The sequence below is a fragment of the Pinus tabuliformis genome, chromosome 5_2 (assembly GCF_031772625.1).
Source record: "Pinus tabuliformis cultivar Carrire ecotype Pingquan chromosome 5_2, CPIR1, whole genome shotgun sequence".
Lineage (NCBI taxonomy): Eukaryota > Viridiplantae > Streptophyta > Pinopsida > Pinales > Pinaceae > Pinus > Pinus tabuliformis.
The window spans coordinates 682,496,855-682,517,622 of record NC_142306.1 but is presented as its reverse complement, the minus strand read 5'-3'; positions in this window follow the sequence as shown (position 1 = coordinate 682,517,622).

Here is a 20,768-nt window from a genome sequence, read left to right as displayed (position 1 = left end):
GGATAGCTTAAAATAATTTTGCCATTGTTTGCAAAGCTTCACAAGCCAACATGAATCCAAGGGTTAATTAAAATGGAAAGATACTTTGTAAAAATATCCACGTCAAACTTTCAACAAGTGGTTTTATTGAATCTTGAAATGAAAAATCAATACATGGTTCATTATGCCAACAAAAATCTTATGAGAGAAAATTTTAACATCAAACCTTTCCAAAATATCACTTGTTAAATTGAAATGTATCCATTGTAATGGTTTTCATTTAAAGGTTTCTTATAAATATCCATTTCAAACTCCTCTTAATTTAAATTATAAATTCATTGGTATTTGTCATCTCTTTCCATTCACACACTTTAATCCCTTTGATTTTGAGTGATTCTGAAATTTAATAATCTAAAAACTTCGTGCATGGTGGATTGATTCAATCAAAGGACAATACAAATGCACATTATGAGATTATTAAGGAATTGTAATTGATCTATTAGAATTTATTGTTTCCAATAAGGAATCGTTCCATCAAAGAAGGGAAGAGATAGAGATGAGTTATACCCAGGGAGTTGTTATTTTCTTGAGAAGAGGAAGATAAAGAAAGAATAGAATATTTCCTTCATTCTAATTACAGTCACTAATAAAGCTTTTCTACCCTCCAAGATTGTTTTGTTATTGTATTTCAAGGCTTTTGTCAAGGTTGTAATGGAAAATCAATCTATATTGTTATAGGCCATTTTTTTGCATCTAGTCAATAGGCCTGCAAACCAGATCTATCATCATCTCGGAACATATTGTCATCATCCTTATACAAATCCCTAAGCATGACCTTTCCAAATAACTGAGTTTCCGGGTCTGACTGCTGAAAATCAGTGCTTTGAAGGCCCAATATACCTTGCCCCTTTATAGATCTGCGTTCAATAGCAGGTTTCTCCTTTCTACACCAACATTGATCAACAATAGCTTACTCCTTGCTAGCAGTGAAATTATTTTAGAAATTCGGGAAATTAAAAAATATCCCGAAGATTCCTTTTCCAAAAGATTCTAGGGGTTGTTTTAGCCATTTACCTTGGATAAGAAGCTCAAGTCCTGTCTGATACTACCTTGGAAACTTCACCACTTATCCCTTGAGCTCATACACCCATCTTAAGTGGATCTCAACCCTACATTGGAAAATGGATAAGAATTCCTAAACTACCATCCCTCTCCTATAAATTTACTACCATGTACAACATTAGGGTTGGATTTTGGAGACTGATCATGCCTCATGTTGCTACCTTGAATCTAAGAGAGTTGTCATCTTCATGCATTAGGGTGACATTGAGGTGTGCTTTGTGACAAGGAAGGACAAGTCAACTTGGGGATATCACTACAACATCTACAACTATTCTTAGTTGTAAACTCTCTCCTATTTATATTAATACAAAGAGTATATTGTGTTCCTATATTTGTTATGTTACATTTACATTCATGTATTTGAATGCTTCACTGATCCATTGAATAAAGTAATTGAATTATGCTACATAGACGTTATCTGTGTTTGGCTTGTTTTGGTTGTATGTGTAGGTTCTAATTATAACAACCAACACTACAATTTGAGCTTACAAGGCAAGAGGAAAGTAAATCTTGTGACAAATTCCAAGTAAGACTCTTTCCCATTCTTCAATTTCTCTAAGGGAAACTCTATATTATTTGCTTTCTGTTGTTCTAGACCAGTCCCCTAGGTCTAGGGAAGATACTTTTGTCGACAATTGTAAATTATTCATAAAAAATTGGCGAATCCACTAGGGATAGTTTATTTCCCTTGGTGCTTTACTTGAATTTAGCCCTTGTTTTACCTCTTGAACAAACCTTCATTACCTCACTCAGACCTGGATTTATAGTAAGAAGACCATTCTCTAAGTTTGATTTTATTTTTTGTATCATAATCTGACTATATCAACGCTCCCCTTGTTTTGGAGACAAAGCATTACAACACACCCTAGCCTTCTTTGCACCTGCGCTCTAGAGCACTGGTGCCCTTTCTGCACCTGCCCTGGCCCCTGTTAGATGCAAAAAATTGCTTGTTTGTGCCTTGCTCTCCAATTTTCTTTGGTCCAACTTGTTTTCCTTGTGTCTCTAAGTGTGTGCTTATCTTTGTAAAGGAAAAGTATGATGTGAAATTGCGTGTTTTTGCTTTCATTTTTGCAAAAACTCCCCTTCAATTGCCCGGGGTGGGGGGTTAAATTGTGTATGAGTTTTAATCACATTTGAGTGTCATCACCATTTTGATAATATTTTGCTTCGTTCTTTCCTTCTTCTTGTCAATTTGGGCTTGTATGCATAGATTGATTATTGAATTTGAAAAGAAACTTTTACATTGTGGTTAAAGTCTGTGTGGTTATTTTTTTGTCAGCAATCAAGTTGCATTAATATGTTCATTTGATTTTGAAAAATTAAAATAAAGGAAAATAAAAACAATTATTTGCATTGCATATAGAGCTTTGATCTTTGCAAAATTTTTGGAAGTTAAGGAAATCAATTGTTGCATCACTTGTTTGTTGCATTGTTGATTGATTTGTTCTTCCCCTATTTAGTTAGGCCTTTCATTGTTAAAAGGAAAATGAAAAGAGCTATTTTTATCATATTAGTTGCATCATATGTGTGTTTAGGGGTCATCAATTTTTTATCCTTGAAAATCGAAACATAATTCAAAATAAACTTTAAAACTCACTCTACCTAAGGAGTATTTGAAACTTAAAGAAACACACATAGGTCTAGGCTAGAGACATGTTCTAGCATATTTAAACATAGGAGTTGTTGTCTTTTTCCAGTGTTGCAATCCCAGGGTGATATCTTGTTCCACGTACACGCATTAAAATTATATGGTAATGCTCTCATCATACAATTACACATTATAAAACACTACTATGGACTACGCTTCCACGTACATATGGCAATGTTTTCCCTTCCTAGATTTACCATTTGTTTTCTAGTTTGGTTGTTTTTGACCTTTATCATTCCAAGTGTCCAAACTTCTCCTCAACCAAGTTCTCCTCCACCTGAACAACATCAACCTCAAGTTAATCCTAAATTTGACCCTTATCCTCCTTCACCTATTGTTTCTTAATCCCTTTGTTCCTCCTCGCCTAGTGAAAGTCTTGATTCTAGTAACTAGGAAGCTAAGAAGAAGAATAAAAGGATGAAGAAGAAGAAGCAAAATAAGCAGGGGGAGAACCAAGAACCCATTGCTACCAATGAAACTAGTATAGAGGAAACTTCCAATAATCCCTCCAAATTTAAATTCCCTTGCAAGTTATGTAAGGGTGACCACCTTCTTATAGATTGTCTTGGTATTCCCAAGGTATTAAAAGTGTGGTCCATAGGCTTACATAAGGCTTTGTCATTAGCCTCTGGAGGTCATGCTCGTGATAAATCATCACCTAGTGATAGTAAGGTCCATTGGAAAAAGGGTAAAGTTAAGTTTCCATGTAGTTTATGTGAAAGTAATCATCTTATTCACCTTTTTCCTTATATGGATGAAGCCTCAAAAGTGTTGGAAAATCTTATAACTTCTCAGCCTCATCTTCTAGTGAGTTATCAAAAGATTTCTCCCAATCATCCACTAGTTGATGAAGTGATTGATGACAATCTGTCTCCAGTCAATCCGACTCTCTTTAAATGTGAAATCCATGAGTCCTTTCCTCACCAATCATCAGTTGAGAAAATGGTTGAATCAAATCCACCTTCAGTTGTTTGTACCTTTCCCATAGAGAGTGAACTCCATACCACTTAGGTTCTTCTCGTTTCTTCAGGTTCCAATGAACTAGGGGGAAATCCTCCTGTTCCAATGGAACAGGGGGATAATCTTTCTGTTACCACAATACAGGGAGGTAATCCTCTTGTTCCCACAACACGTGGGAGAAATTATCCTATTCCCATAGCGCAAGGGGGAAGTTCTACTATTCCCACAATAGCCCCTCCAAGTAGTTTGGTCACTTCCTTTGATTGGAGTCAATGGGCATGATATCATCTTCTTCCTTATGTTCCCTTATAGATCATAGTAAATGTTTATAATAGGCCTGTACCTAGCACAATAATAGATGAAGGCACATATGTTAGTATTCTATCCTCAATTGCTTCGCAAGCTTTCAGTTCCCCGCAACTTGTGCCTGTTACCTAGAATCTGTTGGCCTTTAACAGAGGAACGAGTCAACTGTTAGGGATCCTTCCTTTGTTACCTATTACTTTCGGAGGAAAGACTGTCTATATGAATGTGATGGTAATCCAAGGTCCTTTTGATTTTAATTTACTCCTTGGGCGTGACTATGTTTATGACATGGGAGCTCTTATGTCTTTACTCTTTTGTGTGATGTGTTTCTTGCATGAAGGAAGCATCATGGCCATTGACCTACTTTCATTAATTGGCCCTAATTTGACTCCCAATCAACTAGTTTCCCTAAATTATCTTTATATGCAAGTGGTATCTCCCCTGCCATAGATTAATTATGTGGTAACCTGTCACATGCCTTCTTCTACTGATGATGTAGTAGGTGATGTAGTGCATCATTTATTGGGGGTATTGGAGTCTAATCTTTCCATTGGATCCTTTGATACCTTCTAGAGCGTTGTTCTTCCATATGATGAGAACCTCTCTGAAGCCATGGCCTCCTAGAGGTCATGAGAAATGTAACTAGAGTAGAGTTCTTTGTCTTGTGTCAAACTCCTTAAAAAAAGAAACAAGGTTCTTGGAGCAAAGTTCATTTTATTTTGTCAAGCTCGTTAAAAAATAAACAAGGCCCCTGAGCATTATTCTTTTACTATTTCAAACTCGTTAAAAAATGAAATAGATTCCCCTTCCAATTTAAGTCTTTGATTAGATCTCGTAAATTCCCAATCAAGTCTTTCACTTGATCTCATAAATGAATCTTCATTCCTTCCACTTGTTAGTAAACAATAGTCTACTTAGGTGAATGAAATGAATCCTAGGGGTCATGTGCCTTAAATTGATTCATTATGTTGGGGGCATGAAAAATTTATTTCAATTTTTTCTCTGTTTCAAGCTTGTGTAAAAATGAAAACACTCTCAAGCATAGTTTTTCTCATGTTTCAAGCTTTTGAAAAAATGAAACCATCTTCAAGTATTCTCAAGCATAGTTTCCACATGTTTCAAGCTTGTGTAAAAATGAAACTGTTTTCATCCTACCTCTCATGAATTCCATTTTTATCATCATGCTTTCACCAAATGAGCCTTGGTTTTCTCATTCCATCATCACCATCTTCTTGGCCGATCATACACTTTCACTTGGTTTTTTTACCCTTTCTTGAGGAACCACTGTGATGAGTGGTCTTATTAGCTAGCCTCTTGACCTCTACATGTTTTAAGTAGTTCCATCATGATCACAACAAATTGCTACCATTTATAGAATTCATTCCTCGAGGAGGAGTCCTCTTTCATCTCTTTTCAGACTCCCAAAATATGAAAAGATTACCGAGCACTTGTCTTTTTGAACTCATTAAAGTAGATGAAAAAACATCTACTCAATATAAGTTTAACCCTTCTCCGAACTAAGATAGACTATTTACGAAAAGGAATACCAGGGTTTTTACATTAGTAGAACATGGCTAAGAGGTTCTCTTGAATATCGTTTTCTGCCTTTTGGGACTCAAGAGATTATTTATGAAAAGGAACCTTAGGAGTTTTCTTTTTCTCCTCTTTTTCAAACTCTCTAAACATGAAAAAGGAGTCGTGTTAGACCTTCATTGGACTCATAAAAACATAAAATAGTGATGGACTCATCAAACGTGATGAAACAGAAGCACTCCTCAAGTTTTTCTAAAGATACTTAGAGGGATTGATCTGAAGGATGAACTTATAGATAGAGCATGTTATCCTCCTCTAGATTGTTAAAAAATAAATAGGCATTGACAAAAGATGGTTGGGGAAACTGGGAAATCTACTTGTCTTTTTGGTTCATCATACCATATCAAAGCCTCCGCTTTTGATTTTGGGTCAATGCTACCAACTCCATTCAATGTTGCCGATGTGTTCAAGATAATTCATTCAGTTGATATTTTCTATGATACACTTAAGCCTTCATTTCATGTTTGTCATTCTTGAACAAATTCCACATTGGCATCATTTTGTCTTAAACCTTGATACTCATTTCATGTCGTTGATGAGGGTTACATCAAGGCCCTCCTGCAACGGGTCACTTCCTGTCGACATAAACCCATTATCCAGGAAATTGACTTAGAAACTCTCCCTTTGGTACCTTGGGGCTTGCATACATCAATCAAAAGTTTTCTCGCTCTCGGTGACGTGTTTTCATCATTGGCCTCAGATTGAAATATTATGTGTGGTGTTCAACTTCAACTCATTCATTCACACCATACAGATTGTACTATTGTATCTTGAGATCCATTAACATCATCGGTGGTTTCTCTCATTTCTGTTAACGACTTCCATCATTGGTCGGTAATCAGATGGTGTCTACCATGTTTTACTCTAGCTCATTCATTCACATGGTTAGACTCATACATGAGATGTTCTAATGAACGAGATAGAAGACCCTGGATCTAGTTCCATCCATTCAGTTTGTGCTTTCAGGATTACTACAAATATTTCAAAGTATGATGGCTATGATCATACATATAATGATCCAAACATGGGTCCATTCTCTGTCATTAGTGGACAAGACTTTTTTATCATTATACATGTAATGTTAACTTATGTGTTGAGTATGGGTATGAATCCCTCAACAGAGATATCATGATGAAAATGTATTGTAACAGACGATGATCTCAACCAGTTGTACTAGATTCAAATTTGTCACAAGTTAAAGCACTTAAGTCATTAGCCATTGATTTTGACTTTGTGTTTTAGGGGGAAATCTGTTATAGGCCATTTTTCCACATATGGTCAATATGTCTGCAATTGGACCAATTATCACCTGTGAACATATTGTCATCATCCCTATACAAATCCCTAAGAATGACCTTTCCAAACAATTGAATTTTTGGGTCTAACTGACAAAAATCAGTGCTTTTAAGGCCTAGCGCACCCTACCCCTTTAGATACTTGCGTTCAACAACATGTTGCTCCTTTTTGCATCAACTTTGATCAACAAAAACTTGCTCGTTACTGGGGTGTGTTGACTCTAGAAATCCGGGAATATTAAAAATGATCCCTAATATTCCTTTTCTAGAATCTTACATGGGTTTTTTTAACCATTTTCCTTAGATAAGAAGCTCGATTACTATCTAATCCTACCTTGGATACTTCATCTCTTATCCCTTGAGCTCATCCTGCCATCTTAAGTGGATCTCAAGCCTATATTGTAAATGGATAATAATTCCTAAAATACCATCCCTCTCCTATATTACTCCCATCTACAACATCGAGGTTGGCTTTTGGAGACTGATCATGCCCTCATGTTGCTGCCTTGAATCTAAGAGAGTTATCATCTTCATGCATTAGGGTGACATTGAGGTGTACTTTCTGACAAGGAAGTGTTGTTGGGAAAAGTATCCAATACGGAATGACCCTATCCCACTCTAAGGGTGATAGTACCTCAGCAACAATCGAAGCAAAGCTATTTAAGATTTCTTCTTTATGAAAGTAAAATAGGGGAGAAAGAGATCCACTAACCGATGTCTTTCGCTAATGGTTGATCCAATCTTCTCTCCTTGCTGCTTGCTCCCAGCTCCTTGCTCTTTCACTGGCCCAGCTACACCAAGATCCTACAAAATGGCAAGAGAGGGAAACTACAAGAAGCATACATTCATAATTGATTCAAGGATCAGAATAAATCAAATACACAAGTATAACAATACATCATTGAGACACATGCATATAGAAGAACCTCAAATGCTTTATTAATGGAAGAAGTAAAGTTTAGGAAGTGATACAACCATAAAAGGCCCAATTCAGCATCACCTCCCAGCAGAAAGAAATCTCCTCTTCACCTCCTTCAAAGCAAATCACCCAATAGTTTTAAACTCAGACCAACAGCACTTCCTTACATTCACAAGATTCCAGCCTCCTAGACCTCATGAGAGAGATCTATATATAGGAGTTTTGGAGAAAGGATGAGTCAGCTTGAGGCTGGCATGAAGCTGACTAGTGTCCTCTCTCACTTCAGTTATTCTTCAGTTCTTGAGTCCACTTGGAGGTTCTTGCTTCCACTTGGAGATCTAGACCCTCTTACTCATCACCAGTCGAATTCCTTGATCCAAGTGTCATTTTGGAAGCTTCCTGGGCATTGACACCTTGAGGAATGACTGTGCCACATGTCCCAACTCGCCCAGCGCAGGTAGCCTTCTTTGCAGTTGACATTCAGCGCAGGTAGACAGTGGAGCAGTTGACATTCAGCGCAGATGCTCAGTGGAGCAGTTGACATGATCCAGAATTAGCTTGTTTCTGAGTGTTTTCAGGTGGAGAACTGCTATTCAGTGCTGTGGTTTGCTGACCTTGTTCCTCTAGGGGTAGGAACAACATGTTTAGGGACTTTGGATCCCTTAGATTATGGACATTTCATGCTTCATGCTGTAAGGCACAAAAATGTCTATAACAGATGCCCCCTAAAGTATGAGGTTGTTTATCGGGTGAAATGCTTTATCAGGAGGATCCGAAGTTCATTCAATCGTTGAGAGGTGACCTGTAATAAAATACAATACAATACATTATTTTTCATTCTGCTTTCATGATCTAGCTGAGGCGGGCATTCCCATGCTCAGCTTTATAAATTCATTTTGGTACATAGAACAGACGATCGTCTGATGGTAGACTGATAATTCTCTGCTGAAATTATCATCCTTTGAGTAGGATGATCATCTGCTGCAATGATGTACATGTCAAATGTCTTTATATTTCCTGAATATATATCGCAGCCCGGATGGATGAAACTAGATCCGGGGTCTTCAAACTCGTTCGATCTTCACTCTAAGTACAAGTTGATCCATGTGAGAATTGCGCTGAAGTCGAACATGGAAAGACATCGCTTGATTATCGGTCAATGATGTAAACCGTTAACAAGCGCGAGAGGAATCACCGATAATGATAATGACCCTCAAGGTACTGCAGTACAATTCACGTGGTGTGAATAAAGGACTTGGCGTAGAACACCACGCAAAATCTTTCGGTCGAAGGTCATTGATGTATACCTGTCGCCGGAAGTGAGAAACTTGCCATTGAGGCATGCAAGCTTCAAAGTACTGAGGGGGGTGTTCCTAGATCAACTCCTTGGATAATGAGCTGATGTCGGCAAGGAGCGATCCGTCAAAGGAGGGCCTTAATGAATCCCACATCAGTGACACGGAACGGAGCTAATGATTTTAGTGGAGGTGAAAATAATCTGTGATATATGATTCAGGGTGGCGATCATGGATGGATGAAGGATAATGTATGGCAGTGGATGGGACACGGTTGACTCTTTCTGAACAACATCTCTTGAACATATAACGACACTGATGCGATGGATCGGTAGTATTACGCCAAATGTGGATGGTTTGGCAAGACCATGGTGATGAGACCGGTGAATGAAACAACCCAACCCGATGTGATACGGAGGAAAAGTGTCATGTTCAAGAGCGACTTGCTACCATTAAAGATTTTAGGTTCTCCCAATTTTTCCCCAGTCATTTCTGACCAGTACCTCTTTATTTTTGTCAAGCTTGAGGAGGATAACATATGCTTGTTCTATAACCTGCCCTTCGGGCAAGCCCATCGCTATGTTTTAACGAGCCTAGCGATAGGGAAACTCGTTCTCGTCTAAAGACAAGTTTGTCGCTATTTAATCATTTTAATGAGTCTAACGACAAGGAAAACTCGGTCCTTTTCATTTTTAGAGAGTCTGAAAAGGTACAGAAAGTTAACTCCAAAATTCCTTTTTCGTCATCTAATCCCTTAAGTCCGAAAAAGTATAAAACAATACAGAAGGGATGAGTTTTCGATAACTTTAACGAGCCGAATAAAACAAGCGCTCGACCTTTTTGTGCAATAATCCCTCAGGTCCAAAAAGATTAAAATCTAGAGGAGGGATAGCTCTTCCGGTCACTTTAACGAGCTGGAAGGCCAAAACTCGGCAAACTTTTCATATTTTACGAGTCAGTTGAAAAGAGCTCAAAGAAGACTCGTCTTTTGAGGAACGAGTGATAAACAGGGATAGCAGCAGATTCCAGGTACAGGTTGGAATTTTCCAATCACGGCAATGTCACAAGGATGGCTAGGTGAAATCACTCTTCGCAGCTGTTCCTCAAAATGGGTAAACAATCATATGGAGGTGAACGATCGGCCAAATGACGGTGGAGGTGGCAGGTGCAAACACGACCAAGGCTTTTTATGGCTGATAAATTTACGATCACAGAGGTTATTTACTGGAATAGGTTCATTTTTTATTTAAAAATGAGCTTAAACTCTGGGGGAAACATTGCTCACTGCTTTTATTTATTTTTTAACGAGCATGAAGACCGCGTTAAAACTACTCGGATCTTGCATTTATTTTTTAACGAGCATGAACTTTATGCTAAAACTCCTCGATAAGTTTGCATGCCCCCAGCATAATAACACAAATCAAGGTGCATGCCCCCAAAGCTTCAATGCATTCAACTCGGTGGTTGGAATGAAGGTTTACCTTTGAGATTTGGAAAGGGGATTGTTTCATTTTTTAATGAGGTTGACACAGTAAAAGAACTATCCTCATGACTCCTTGTTTCATTTTTTAACGAGGTTGACATGAGATAAGAACCGTCCTCGGAGTCCACTGTATTTACAGTATTTCTATTAGGGCAATGATCCATGCCGACAAAATATTTAGGAATCTTCCGAATCCATTAGATACAAAAGATTTCATTTTGTAGGTTTCCACCGTGGCCACTCCCGCCAGATTACTTGGAGGTGGTAGGGCGAAAGTACCCATTAAGGCAGGGTCTTTTAGGAGGCCTACCCCAATATTTTGAAGCGAATGATCGCTTCCATGGATCATTGGGATGCTTCCCGTAACTTGTGAACTGTCGAGGAGGAAAGTTTGTTGGTCGACGACTGTAATTCTTCCTTGAAAGGGAAATGCAATCTTCTTGAAGTAGGTCGACACAACTGCGGCCATGGCATATATCCAGGGCCTTCCCAGTAGGATGTTGTAATCGAGGTTTCCATCAATTACTTCAACATCAATTCCTACTGTTTTGTCCCCCATTTCAACTTGCAAGTTACTTAAAATCCCGTATGGAGTGTATGATCGTCCATCAAATGCTTTTAACGTAGTTGATGATTTCGACAAGGGTGGTGAGCCTAAATTTTTCCAGCAACTCATCGACATAAGACATGTAGATGCCCCCTCATCAATAATTGTTCGATGAACAGTTTTGTTGAGGGCTTTCACTTGAATAAGGAAAGCTAGTTGAGCTGGTAACTGAGGGTCATATCCTTTATGATCAAAGGCCACAAGATTGGAATCCATTGGGCCAATCCCACCTATTGCTGATAATAAAGCTTGTTCTTGGGAGGGGCAATTTTGCGGTACCTCAAGTGTCGACATAGCGGACGATGATTGAGCCAGGTCCTCTATTATATTATAATTCTGTGCTATTTTGGCACGAGGATTAAATTTCGATTTGTGTACTACTCCCTTTGGCGACTTTATCATTGGTTCAGGAATGTTGGGTGGCACAACTTTGGTTAAAGTTGTTGTCGAACTACTAGGTTGTTCATTAGCCTTGTTATTCGACAGCCGTGGATTCCCGTAATCTGTATTCCTTGTCAAAGCATCATTTTGCTGCTTCGAGACAGACAACATAAGCACTTGGGATCAGGAAGCATTTTGATTAGCAACCAGATTTTGACCTGGGTTGGGAAACGGATCAGTCAATACTGCTGGGGTTTTTGAACTCTTAAAGAGTTTCTTAACTTCAGCTATATGTGGACAATCTTTCGTCCAATGATCCTCATCGCATATATGACACCCTGCCGGGGGTTTCCTTTTTCTCCCTTTCTTTTTCTTCTTGCCCCCTGGTTGCTTCAGTCGTTTGCCTTTGTCGTCTGACACGGCACTTACTTCTGAGGCAAGAAGTTCCTCATTTGCATTTTGACTAGAAATTTTGTGTTTTCTAATCACGCCATCGCCGGCATGAGAGTCATTGTTTGATTTAGGAGGAGGAGGAATTGAGAATTCCGGTCTAGGGGCGTCATGTATTTTGTTGTAGAGCGTGCCGGACTGAGTATAGACCAAGTCCAGATATTGCGCACAAGCGATAACCTGCTCTTCCGTTACGACTCCCCCCTTTGCCACATCTTCCGTGATGGCAGGAAGTAATGACTTGATAAACCATTCAGCTAATAGCTGATCGGGAACGTACGTTTTTACCATCCTACGACGACGTCGCCACTCATGTATATGATCAGATATGTGGGTGGAAGTCGTCTGTTTGAAGTTGGTAAGGAGTTCTGTTCCCGTTTCATACCTTATTGGTAATTGAAAATGGGTTAAAAAGGTTGTGGCTAAGGTACTGAAGTTGTCGAATGAAGCTCTAGGCAATTCAATGTACCATTTTGCCGCTGGACCCGTTAACGTCCTCTGAAAGAGGCGAAGTCTTATCGAATCATCATTCAGGGTGTTCGATGAACACCATAGATGGAATGTCATCACATGATTCGACGGGTCTTCACCCGGATTTCCATTAAATTTAGGAATATCTGACGGAAGTTTATGTGGAATCGCTGGCCACCAAGGGGCATAAGCAATTGGATCATTCGTCAGCCGGTTTAGATCTGGTAATTCTAGAGTTGCTACAAAGGGCAACTGTTGATTCAGGTTAGGCGAAGCATACCCAGGATAAGATGGGATCGCCTGAGCAATGGGTCTTTGCAAACCAGCATAATGCTGGCAACTTTGACAAGGTTGATGGGCATAACAATTATAGTATGGTTGCCCATTACTTACAAAGACTTGTTGCTCAGGTGCTTGATATGATTGCTGGAATGGCGGTTGTTGAGATTGAACCAGCTCTGGTTGTTGGACCATTTGCTGTTGACCAATACTGGATGATTGACCAGGATGAGGAGTCACAGTACTTGTTTGAGCCTGAGTCACTCCAGATAAGGAGGCACTACCCTGAGATTGTGATTGAGTCGTTGAGACAAGAGGTTGTTGTATTGCAACCTGAGAAAATTGGGGTTGACATACAACAGGTGGAGCTTGTACTTGCGACACATTCACTATAGCAGGTATGGTGGGAATATTCAACACAGGGTGTACTGGTTGCATTGAATATACAACCCCTGGTTGTTGAGGCAGTATTGGTACCCAACCGCTGGATGTAATTCCAGTTTGACCTGAATTTTGTTGTAAACTCCCATATGGTTGTTCTCTGGGAGGGAACAATGAAAGAGCATACTGCCCTCCATATGGTGGAAATCCAGTACTTAAAGGGTAAATTGGCCTCTGAAGACACATTGGATCAATTTGTTGAGTTTCAACATAAGAAATACCAGATGATAATCCGGATGAAGAAATAGGAACTAACCATGTCGTCGTCCCTGATTGGACTCCGACTTGTTGTTGACAATATGCCGGGACAGATGGTATACTAGCAAACATCGTTGGAGTAGCAGCAGGAGGCTCTGCTGCTGCTGTGTCGGACGACACAGTCCTAGATGTCAACGGTTGTTCAGACATATCTAGTCTATCCAAAAGATTTCTTAGCGATTCTACAAGAACTTACGATGCCAAAAGAATAACTTCGAAGATCAACGAGGGAATGGTGATGATTATCCCGTTTAAAATAAATTTTAACGACTCTTATACACAACTTGCTTTTTCACTTTTAAAGAGTCGAGAGAAAGCTAAAGATGACTTTAGTCTCCTTCGATGTTTTAACGAGCCCGAAGTGACAAATGCTCGGATGGACTTTTTCAGTTATAGAGTTTGAAAAAGGCCAAAAGAAACTGCTCTGGAGATCTAGGCAGAGGGTGTGCCAAACTTTTCGCAAAACCACAGAATATGTTTTACGGTACGGGTGGTCGATCTTCGTGAATGCTGTGTTCACTGCATTGCGATCAGTAGGGCCGCCGACATGGCTTCCTATGGATAAAGGCTTTGTTCCTATAGGGGTCTCCCAATATATACGCGACAGTACGTGGGAGCAGAAGTTCGTATTGATACTTATCGCTTCACCGTGGAGGAATCACCCAACCACTCAACGCTAAGATATCACATTTAACGACGCCGGAACACGTCTCTAGCTTAGACCTCTATGTGTTTGTGTTATGTTTCAAAGCGTTGTTATGTAAATTCAATTCATTTTAAGTTGATCTTGTTTAGCAGTTTGCCTTTATGGATCACCACGAGATGTATAATACAACTTCCTAAATGCAGTCTAAGATGATAAGAAAGCTTTTCAATCTTTCAACTTTGAAAATCTTAACTACTGAGGGAAAAGAAAGACATCATCTTTTCACACAGATCATAGAGCACACACTAATGCACTTTTTCCCTAAATCAACATGCAAGCTGTCAAAATGCACATGCACAATGCAGGTATTTCTTTTCTCTTTCTTAATGTTGATGTATTACAAAAGAAAGCTGTTGTATAATTTTGAATTCAATTTCAAGTGAAAGCAAACAAGCTTTTGTCCAAAATCAAAAGACACCTTAAGATTTACTTGTTTTGACACTAGAAATATATAAATTCAAACCATATGACGAAAGAAAAAGCTCTATCAGCTATGAACAGCAAACAAACTAACTCTTAAGATCAAAACGACACTTATCACAGGTCTAGATCTAAGAGGCCACAACAAGACTAGTTCACTTTCGTTATGGGAAACTGCAAATGATATAAGAAATACACAAAGAACAAATACAGTTTCTTTATACAACCGAGGCGGAATAGTGGCAAGGAAAGTTGGTTTCAGATAGGCACATTGACTGATAACAGGCTGCAAAAACAAGGATGAAAACAGGGCAATAAACAGCAGGGAACCCCAGTAGCATAAGGCAAAACTGGTTCAGCGCAGGTAGTACACTGTCAGTTTGACATTCAGCGCAGGTAGCCCCTTCGGGACCTGCGATGAAATGCAGACTGCCTTCACAGTGCCTGCAATGAAGAGATAAACTTTTGTTTTTCTCAGTTTCCGGGTTACAGATTGCTCAAAAATTCACAGTTTTTGGCCAAATCAAAAGCTATCAATCAAGTGCACACTAAAGGGTAATTAGGAGGATGAAAAGCTATCACTAAGAGCTGTTCAGAGTCCTTGTGGATCAGCTCTTCAAATCATAAACATGCCCAGAAACTGAGCTAGAGTAGCTACCCTCTACTTTGCATTTGAAAGATTCAAATGCAGTTCGATTCGGTACTCCCTGTGTTTAGGAAATTAATAGCAAAAAACACAAACAACCAACAAGATACGATCCCCAGTATGGTCGCCAATTTGTTGTTGGGAAAAGTATCCAATACGGAATGACCCTATCCCACTCTAAGGGTGATAGTACCTCAGCAACAATCGAAGCAAAGCTATTTAAGGTTTCTTCTTTATGAAAGTAAAATAGGGGAGAAAGAGATCCACTAACCGATGTCTTTCGCTAATGGTTGATCCAATCTTCTCTCCTTGTTGCTTGCTCCCAGCTCCTTGCTCTTTCACTGGCCCAGCTACACCAAGATCCTGCAAAATGGCAAGAGAGGGAAACTACAAGAAGCATACATTCATAATTGATTCAAGGATCAGAATAAATCAAATACACAAGTATAACAATACATCATTGAGACACATGCATATAGAAGAACCTCAAATGCTTTATTAATGGAAGAAGTAAAGTTCAGGAAGTGATACAACCATAAAAGGCCCAATCCAGCATCACCTCCCAGCAGAAAGAAATCTCCTCTTCACCTCCTTCAAAGCAAATCACCCAATAGTTCTAAACTCAAACCAACAACACTTCCTTACATTCACAAGATTCCAGCCTCCTAGACCTCATGAGAGAGATCTATATATAGGAGTTTTGGAGAAAGGATGAGTCAACTTGAGGCTGGCATGAAGCTGACTAGTGTCCTCTCTCACTTCAGTTATTCTTCAGTTCTTGAGTCCACTTGGAGGTTCTTGCTTCCACTTGGAGATCTAGACCCTCTTACTCATCACCAGTCGAATTCCTTGATCCAAGTGTCATTTTGGAAGCTTCCTGGGCATTGACACCTTGAGGAATGACTGTGCCACATGTCCCAACTCGCCCAGCGCAGGTAGCCTTCTTTGCAGTTGACATTCAGCGCAGGTAGACAGTGGAGCAGTTGACATTCAGCGCAGATGCTCAGTGGAGCAGTTGACATGATCCAGAATTAGCTTGTTTCTGAGTGTTTTCAGGTGGAGAACTGCTATTCAGTGCTGTGGTTTGCTGACCTTGTTCCTCTAGGGGTAGGAACAACATGTTTAGGGACTATGGATCCCTTAGATTATGGACATTTCATGCTTCATGCTGTAAGGCACAAAAATGTCTATAACAGGAAGACCAAGCCAACTTGGGGAGATCTCTAAGAGCTCAACTACTATTATTGGTTGTGAACTCTCTCCTATTTCTATTAATACCAATAGTATAATTCTTTCCTATATGTGTTATGTTACATTTACATTCATGTATTTCAATGCTTTGCTGATCCATTTAACAAAGTAATTGAATTATGCTACATAGATGTTTTGGGTGTTTGACTTGTTTTGGTTGTATGTGTAGGTTATAATTATAGAAATAAATGCTACGATTGGAGCTTACAAGCCGAAAGGAAAGTAAATATTGTGTCAGATTCCAAGTAAGCCTCTTTCCCATTCTTCAATTTCTTTAAGGGAAACTCTATTTTCTTTGCTTTCTTTTGTTCTAGACAAGTCCACTAGGTCTAGGGAAGATATTTTTTTTAGCAATCATAAATTATGCATAACAAATTTGTGAATCCACTAGGGATCGTTTCTTTCCCTTAATGGTTTCCTTGACTTTATCCCTTGTTTCACCTCTTAAAAAGACCTTCATTTCCTCACTCAGATCTGGATTGACTGCAGGAAGACCCTTCTCCGATCTTGATTTGATTTTTTGTGTCGTAATATAATTGAATCTATATCAACGCTCCCCCTGGTTTGGAGATAGAGTGTTGCAGAGCACCCTAGCCTTTTCTTCACCTGCGCTACAGAGCACTAGTTCCCTTTCTGCACATGCGCTGGCCCTTGTTGGATGAATTTTTTTTCCTATTTATGCCTTGCTCTCTGATTTTCTTTGGTCCCTTGTGTGAAATTGTGTGTTTTTGAAAAAACAATTACCCCTCAATCGTCGAGGGTTGGGGGGGGGGGTACTAAATTGTGTATGAGTCTTAATCACCTCTGAGTGTCATCAACCTTTTTGATAAGACTTTGTTTCATTCCTTCTTTCTTCTTGTCGATCTGGGCTTGTATGCATAGATGGATTCCTGAGTTTGAAAAGTAACTTCTACATTGCAGTTAAAGTATGCATGGTTTCTTTTCAGCAACAATCAGTTGCATTCATATGTTTCTTTTCATTTGAAACATAAAAAAAAGGAAAAGAAAAACAATTATTGCATTGCATATAGGGCTTTGATTTTTGCAAAATTTTTGAAAGTTGAGGAAATCAATTGTTGCATCATTTATTTGTTTCATTGTTGATTGATTTATTCTTCCCCTATTTAGTTAGGCGTTTCATTGTTAAAATGAAAATGAAAAGAGTTCTTTTTGTGATATTAGTTTCATCATAGGTGTGTGATCTGAAAGTGGAATAGGTGATTTCTGCCTCTCTTTCCAAAATCAGCAAGCATGAATTAGTTCTCATGTGTAACTTAATCATAATAAACATAAAACATATAATTCATGTAGGCATAGAGAAGAGAAACACAACGTTTGATGACGAAATTCACCCCTCCTAAGCTACATCTCTGCGTCTGTCAACATGACTAGATGATGAGGCTCATCAATAGGTAAATTATATGGGCCTTAATGCAACTATTTAGCTTATTAAAATCAAAATTTCTCACATTTCTTTACATATTTTATTATATTTTTCTTAGTGATAACAATAAAGGTGATATGTTATGTCATGTGGCCTAATGTGCATTAATTGTAGGATTTGGAGTAGTTTTTGGCTAATTTAAGTAAAGGAAGTCAAGGTAGATAATAAAGAGGGATTTTAGGATATTGGGTCTCCCTCATTAACTCCTCAATCACTCTAATATTACTCCACTAGATATCATTAGCTCGGAGTTACAATTAGCCAAGCCCACCGAGTTCATTGGCAGCCAAGCCAGTGATAGTTGAAGACAAGTTAATCTCGAGTTTGCGACCCAAGCCTCCCTAATTTTAAGGAAGTTGTTGGTAGCTTCCACTATATAAATAAGAAGGCCTATGGCCTCATTAGGATTTGAATTTTTATTGTAGCCAAGAGGAAATTTCGAGCTTAAGATATTGTGACTATTATTCTCATGTTATTTTTGACATTTTGGTGATAATGAAAAGTGTTTCTTTTGATCTTAGAAGAAATTGCAATTGTCATTTTGGTTTCTTAAGTTTTTTATAGATTAGAAAGCATTACATTCCATAGAGTTGATCCACTAGCCATAAATAAATCAGTTTCTTAAATTCAACTCATATTTTCCACATTTACATAAAGTTGTGAATTGATGAAAAAATGAATATGTGTCATTGTAGGAGTTGATTATCTGTAGGGAGAAATCATTCTACTAGCCTCATCTAAGTCTTCTCAATCTCTCTCCAAATCCTACCAACCACCAATTCGGATTTCTGTTTTGTAGCCACTGTGCACAACCACCTTGAGCAAATCCAACCATCCTGAAGAGTTGGGCTGATCCTTGGGTAGTGTGCACCTTACCCATACCTTATTCCACCATAATACACCTTCCGAGCACTTTCTTTCACCTTCCCTAACTTCCTACAACTTTTAGCTAAGTTTCCTGTAGTAAACTAGGACATCCTGTAGAAACTATAGGAAACACTGTAGTAGCCTGTTTTAGACTGTTTTGGGAAGAAATAATGGTTAGAGCCTAGGATAGGCCTTCAAATTGACCTCCATACCACTCAATGCAATTTTTGACAAATTTTCCCATACCTTCCTCTCCTGCAAAATTTTAGGTTGATTAGTTTAACATTTACATTTCTAAATTGAAAAACCAAAAGACTATTTTTTGCAATATTTAGCTAATGCATGCGTATGCCAGTGTTAACAATATTAGGATCATTTCCATGCCTACTTAGTCTAGATAACTAGATGATAGAATGCACGATTAAATTAGGTCTCTTTTGCAAGTAATGTGTGTTAATTCCTAGCTAGGTGATTTCATGCCATCTTCATAGCAGTTTCTATGCAACACTTTCATTTCCTTAACATGGGAAAGCATTTAATTTCTGCATTAAAGATATATTTATTTCCATTCTGCAAGTAGTTCCATTTAGAAAATAGTTGCAATTTATGCTTTCTTTCCATTTTGAAAGTAGTTCTGAGAAATCTCCAAGGGAAAATAAATAAATTTATTTCATGTCTCGTAGGAGTAGAGACAACTTAGGAAAAGTTTTGCCGAATACCCCCACACCATCAAACAATCAGCCTTCCCTCTTCTTCGGTGGCTGTAAGCTAGAGGACCCATTAGGCGAATAAACAGAAATATTTGAGGATCCTATTAGGGAAGAAGAAGAAGAAACCATTCCGCCAGCCTACGCCATGGCTGAAAACAGAACTGAGGGTGATTTTCCCATTAGAGAAACTAATGGAGATGCTAGGATGAAAAACATAAGCCCCTCTGCCCTTCCTCACTTCCATGGCTTAACCTCAAAGGACCTTGATACCTTTTTGTTTGAGTTTGTTGTCATTTGTAGAACTTATGATTATACCTCTGACGACCAAAAGTTGAAGTTATTCCCATCCACCCTTAAGGATGCAACCTTGCATTGGTTCATGGGTTTACCTAGGGAAAACATCACTACCTGGGCTCAAATGCAATAAGCCTTCAACAACAAGTACAAGGATTATTGTAGGTCCAAAGACAACAACAAGGAAATCTTTAAAATGACCTTGGGACATGATGATTCTTTGGAAGATTATGAGGAAAGGTTCCAAATCAACTACAAAAGGGCCAGATGCACCCTCGATCCTGAATCACTCAAGCTAGTCCTTCTTAGAGGGATCAGGGAAGATCTCCAAGAAACCCTAAAATTGTTGTTGGGATGGGACATCTACAGTTATCTTATAATGATATCAAGATAATTTTCAAAAATCATTCTAGGGCATATATAAACAAGGGTGGGGCTAGTCAAGCTTTGGCCAGTTCATCCCCCTCCAACACATCCTTCAAAAGCGAAATTGGGAACATGTTGGAAGAATTTAAGAGTGAAATGTTTCATACCCTTGCTTTGCAAATGGGCACCATGAAGATCAAGAGGAAGTAGGAGGAATCAAAAAGAACCTTAGCTGTCTTTTGCCCTAGATGCACCAGGTGAGACCCTAGAATTTCCATTGAATCTTATAGATATCTGATTGGTCTGTGAGGAGAACCACTCCACAGATAAGTGCCCTTCTGTGCATAGATTGAAAGTTGTGTATCAAGGAACTGAAGACGTGACTGAACAACTTAGTTATATCAACCAAAGGAGGCCTCAAGGACCTCAACCATACCAACAAGGCATGCAAGGGGTGTCCTATTCATATTAAAACCCTAACCAGATGCATCCATTCCCCCTTGGTGTCCTCTTGCTCATCCTTCATGGTCCACACCTTCTCCTTAGCCTTTTTCACCTCAATACCATTCCCAACTTG